Raw genomic sequence first — 6,000 nt, forward strand, 5'->3', positions numbered from 1 at the left:
CCCGCGCGGTCCGTGTGCCTGGTTGCCAACTGCTGTATTTTTTATGCGAAGCATATTACTAGAGCTCAACCCAGCTCCTCAGGCGCGGCGGTGTCGCCTTCAATGACCTTTGACCCCATGCCATACCACGTGACAACGTGACGTCACGACAGAGGAGAAACGGGGCGCCAACTGGCGCCGTCGCTCGCGGCGTCGCCTTCAAGGCTGACCACGTGACACCGTGACGTCACGACAGAGGAGAAACGGGGCTCCAACTCGCGCTGTCGCTCGCGGCGTCGCGGCGGTATATAAGCAGCTGCGCTTGTTTCTAGGTAGCTTTCGCTCAACTCTTGCAAGATGAGCTGGGTGGGAATCGAACCAGGGTCTCCGGAGTGTGAGACGGAGACGCTACCACTGAGCCACGAGTACGATGCTTCAAAGCGGTACAAAAGCGCCTCTAGTGAATGCGGTGTTGCCTTAGAAACGAGCTGTTATAAGGCTCAGGCATGCGTCGCCTGCTCAGGCGCACATTTCGTTGCCGCGCCGAACGCTGCGTTGCTCGACGCTCACCGCGTCCAATGCGGGGCGCGTAGTCGCTGCGCCGTAGCCCATTGTCTTACACCCCTTGGCGAGTCGACGGGAACGCTGTCGCTTTCCAATCTTGAAGGCGAAGCAGAGTAACGCATGAGTTGTTTCTTCGTCTAGCCGAACCAAATATAGCCAAGCAACAGCAGTTCACCAAGCTAAACAGTGGTTCAACAACTAAAATAAAGGCTAGTATGCTTCGCATCCTGGGCTTAACCTTAGCTAAGCCACAGCCATTTTTTTTTCCAACGGACAACGACGCTTGTATGTTAACGCTATCGCGTTAACATACAAGTAATCCAACGAGGCAGAGGGTCACAAACACATGGCAATCGTGCACCGCGCAAAGCCACAGAGCCCAACACAATGGGCACCATAAAATACTGATAAACAGCTAGCACCTGCAAACTAAGGCAGCAGGTACAGGATTGACATATGTTGTGTCGCTCCGCCCACTGCTCGTATGTACCTGCGTACACCCTTTAGAAAAACCGATAGCGCGTAGTAATTAACGTACTAAGTGCAGGCCAAACGTCAACGAAAGCTGTCCAAGAGAACAGACCGGTGGGCTAGTTGGTACTGCACAACTTGAGGCAAAGCGCAAAAAAGAACACGAGGACAAGAGAAGGAAACGAAGACGCAGCGCTACTAAGAACTGAATTTTTAGTGCACATGGCTACCACATATATACCATTACCATCGTACAATAGGGCAACATCGCAACTTAGTGTAGCGCTGTGCCTTCGTTTCCTTCTCTCTTCCTCGTGTTTTTCTTTTTTTTTGCGCTTTGCCTCAAGAAAGCTGTCGATGCGACACTTTAGGTTCACGTACACTTGTCAAGTGAACACTTGCTCTGAAATGGGTCCATATAACGATTGGCCACGGTCCCAGAAACGGGTTGCTACAACGGTCACAATGGGATTGGTGCGCGCAGTGAATAGGCATGGCACTCACGCGTTCCCTATCGATCAGACACCTGGCCCGCACACAACAGGAGCCAGCAGCCAGTCACGGATCCGCCAGTTTTCGCTGTCAGAATGGCCACACGCGAGGCGAGGCGACGCACGGATATTCTTTTCAACCCGCAATCGCTTTCGTCCTGCTTGACCTCACCTGAAAGCGCGGAGTCACCGTGACAGGCGTTTCGCTCGTCCACCAGAACTGCCAGCCAGGTGCCACTGTCACTCTCTACCCTTTGCAACCGTTTGCTTTGACGGGGCCAAAAGGCCGAAAAATTATTATTCCAAGCTTCCCGAGCTAAAATTAACAACTGCAGGCTTCCAAGGTTGAAAAATCTGCTTTAGAATTTAGAATTTCCATAATCATTACATACTTCCTGAAGAAGCTAACTATCGTCTGTTCACGCTCGGCAGCGGCTGTCCGCATAGGAATTACACTATGATTACACTTTGGCCACCCTGCTTATCGGTGTCGTAGCCATCGGGTCTCACTAGTTTCGACTAGTTCGCACGAATGTCTATGTTTATGTCTATGTTCGGACACTCAACTATAATCACGCGAAACTTAAAGGGACACTAAAGTGAAAAATGATTTCTTCTGCATCAGTAAATTACCGTTCTACAACACCAAAAACACCACTCTTACAACGATAAGACGTTTGGCGAGCCAGAAAAAGCGCAAGAACGAAATACGGGTGGCGACGCCTACTTAAGTTCCCGCACCTGGGGGCTGTGACGTCTTGTATTTTCATGGCGTCTTCTAGGGCCTACTAATTGGGCGGCGCTGGGTGCACGCACGTGGCAGCAGACGACCCCAAGTGGAGTCCGCTGCTGCCACGCATGATGACGTCACAAAAAGAAAACTTAGAAAAAAATACATGAAATGCTAGCGTTATCGTTTTGTTGTTAAATACACTACGCCTAAATAAATAAAGCATTTATTTTGTGCAGCGTTTTAAAATCGAAAATGACTGTCGGCGCCTACACGCGTGCACGCAGTGGGAGGACCGTTGCGATTCCTTGTGGCTGTGTGGTGTGTACAAATCACTGTGTAATATCGGCGAGTACGAATAACGTTGCCGTTACGAAGCTACAGAAGCTTCGAACGAACTGTGCTGCATCCACGAAACAGCACGACATGTCGCCTCATTTGGACTGTCGGTTTCGAAAAGTCGTGGTAGCACAGCGCCGACTGCATATGGTGCCGACACGGATCATGCATATTGCAGGGTGTGTCGTATGTAGCGATTCTTTAAGTTGTGTGTACGCTTTCTGGCAAAGTCGGATGCCTATTTGGCCTTGGACACCACGTCGACACACTGCTCTCGAGCTCGAAAACGCAGAAGTGGTGCGCGTCGGCATTGACGTCGATGTAGGGTGCACACACATTTCCAAATCGCTTTGCAAAGTAAGGGCGCCTTTTGTCGATGAGCAAAGTGCGTTCAAACATTTCGCGTCGCCTTACGCACGCAGAAGCCTAGTAACGAAAGCCTGGACGTGAAACGTGAATCTAACAGAAAGGCCTGTTCCCGCCTGAAGGCAATGTCAGCAAGTGTCCGTGACGAGTGTCAAGTGACTCAGGCTGGGCGTTGAAAAGTGTCTCTCGAGTGCCGCTGCTTCAGTCTGGCCAGGGCCCAACCCGCTTTCATGAACCATTTGAAATGCCCAGTGTATTAGTTGCTATAGATTGTGGTGCAGCGAGACAGCCATTCCATAGCAGCCATGAAAATTACCTGTGGAAGTAATAGTAATGCGATAGGCTTTCGTGGTGATTGTCATTATGTATCGCATGCATCGGAGTGCGATCATTTACACCCTGTGCTTGTGTTTAGATGAATGCTTTATCTTCTGAAGATACGGTACAGCACCTGGATCTTGAGTGGATCTTTCACTGTGCAGGCTATACCAAAACCTCTCTACCTTTGTGTGCTTCATTTTTGCCAACTGTCTTTGCACCACAAAGAAGGCCAAGTTTCTTTCACTGAGTTTCACTCACTAAGGGAACAGGCTTGTGCGACTTGCAATCAACAGGCGTCAAACACATGTGGTAGAGCTTTAGTTGTACAATATTCAATTTGGGGCCATTGTAGTACATGCACCACTAGGAAATCATTTGCTTTGGCAAATACTAACGTAGTGGCATTTCTTTTTTAAATTTGTATGCCTTAATAATATTGTTAAAATATAGAAGTATGTCTGCAAATTTAATAAATTTGGAGAACCTGACGTAATTCCTAATGCATGTTGGTACATTATATTATTCCCAATGGACTCCTCAGTATCGCTGTTATTTCTCAGCATTCTCCCACAACAGGTATTCTTTCATCTCTGAAACAAACGAAAGTCCTCCCGCTTTTCAAATCTGGTGGCTAAGGCATTTGTAGGTATATATAGATTGATCTTCTTAGCACCTTATTCAAGTAAAATGTTAGAATACGTAGTTTATAAGCATACTGTTGAATTCATTGAATCGCATAATGCCCATGTAAGTTCTAACATGGTTTTTTGCATGGATTTAGTATGATGTCGCAGTTAACTCACGACGTCACTCATGCTTGTGTTTTCTAGCAATGTCAATCATGATTAATAGTTTGCACTTCATTTGCTTGCTTTTTTTCACATTGCATGGTGTGTGCATATTCTTGTATGTATACCTGAATAAAAAATTCAGTTGCAAGTCAGTGCTCCTGTTGCGTTTTCACTGTCCTTCATACTTTGTGCACTGTTTCTACTCTTTCAAAAACGCACTAACTCGTCCAGCTCTCAGTATGGAAGCTTAAAGTCAGCTGTTAAAATGAGAATCCAATAAACATGGAAACTGTCTGTAGGACAATAGCAATGATTTTGCTGTTTGCAACATGCAGTTTGTACATGTTGGTACAAGAAGATTTCAGAGAGATATACAGAATGTTACAGTGCGTAAGGTTGAATGGTCCCGTCCCTGCCATGAATACTGCAATATCATCATAAGTGTGCACAGGTCTTGCACTGCAAGCCAGAGACTTGCTCCAGGGCTTTCTTATTTTATTAAGTGTCAGCTGCTTGCATTGATAATGTGGTTGGTAAATTGCTTACCTATTTCCCACCTAAGTTCTCTGCATTTCATTCTGCTGTATTTATCGAATTGTTTTCAGCACTGTTCTTTCAATGACATCAAGGGTTACATTCATTTTGTGTCAAGGTGTTTTCTAATGCACCAAGATTAAAGATTCTTACAAGTTTTCAAAGCTGACACAATGGCAAAAATATTCTCAGCCATAAAGTGTGCTCATTGAGACACCAGGCACCCTGTCCCACAAAACATCAATCAATTCTATTTTTAGATAAAAGCACATCAGTTTCTTACTTGTCAAGCTACATCTCTAGGCACCACATGGTCTTTCCAAAAAGAAGGTTGCACAAGTATTTAAATGCACTGTTTAAAAGTTTACTGTTAAGACTTGTGTTTCCTTCATTTCAGTTGCAGTATGTGAAGTAGGTAGCAAGAGTGTTCAGCTTTAGTGCATCTGCTGTTGACAGAGCTAAGCTTACATGAAGGTGAAAGGGCATCCCTGCATATATCAACCCAATGTAAAGGTATGGCTTGATAAAGACATGTTGTGCTGGAAAGGTTAATTAAAGGTCAGCAGGATTCTCTGGTAATGTGGCATGCACAATACAGCTGGGATACAATATGCAGATCACTTTGCAATTACTCATTCGCTTCTTGCTTTCTTTCTGCAGCATAAGTCTGCATGCTATGGTGTTATTTATCTTCATAACATCATAAAAAAAATTGCAATTCATTGCTCCACCAAAGGCACCATCAGCCAGCTAAGCCATTCTTGACATAAAGCTTCTCAGCCTGGTCTCTACATATGTTAGCTTTGAGAATGTCTTTTCACACAAACTTATCACAGGAACTCTGGAAAGGAGGTCAAGAACGTAACATAAATCTTTGGAAACTGATTTGTCCAGCCCAGTATCATTTTACAGTCCTGGCTTTCTTGATGCCAGTTTGGGACTTAAGAAGCTGCAGCTTAGCATGCAAGGTGTCGAATTATATATATTTCAGAGGAGCTAGACTTGAAAAGCCATTTTATTATCCCCCACATAAAGGTCCAAAAGGCTCTACATGAAAACTATGAGATAAACTTGCGTAAATCCCACGCAATGTGAAAATTGATGTTATGTGAAGTATTTTACAGGTAGTTGGCTATGCCAAGGTGAGGTATTGCTATCGGTGATTCGAAATGAACACTCGTGTGAAACTTCCTTTTGAATTTCAAATGGAGGTGACCAACAACGGGTGGGTGTGCTGCTGCTGAGACACCTGAATCCTTTCATGTGAGCCATCTGGTTCCAACGCAGGTAGCGTGAGAGTCGCATGACAAAGCTGGAATGACGACAACGCAGCGAACACGATGGCATCACAAACATAACACATCCACACATCTAGTGGCACAAGCTAATATACAACTTGGGCTACTGGGTTGGC

At 45.6% G+C, this 6,000-nt stretch overlaps 1 protein-coding gene across 1 annotated transcript in view; it reads right to left on the reverse strand.

The window, feature by feature from the left end:
• Nucleotides 1-2,309, reverse strand: part of LOC135897779 (uncharacterized) — a 73,223-nt gene extending 70,914 nt beyond the window's left edge. The window contains exon 1 of the mRNA XM_065426490.2: nucleotides 2,247-2,309. The gene's annotated coding sequence lies outside the window, so the exon portion shown is untranslated. The remainder of the gene's footprint in view (nucleotides 1-2,246) is intronic.
• Nucleotides 2,310-6,000: the final 3,691 nt, after the last annotated feature.

This window comes from Dermacentor albipictus, chromosome 1 (genome assembly GCF_038994185.2).
Source record: "Dermacentor albipictus isolate Rhodes 1998 colony chromosome 1, USDA_Dalb.pri_finalv2, whole genome shotgun sequence".
NCBI classification, from domain to species: Eukaryota; Metazoa; Arthropoda; class Arachnida; order Ixodida; family Ixodidae; genus Dermacentor; species Dermacentor albipictus.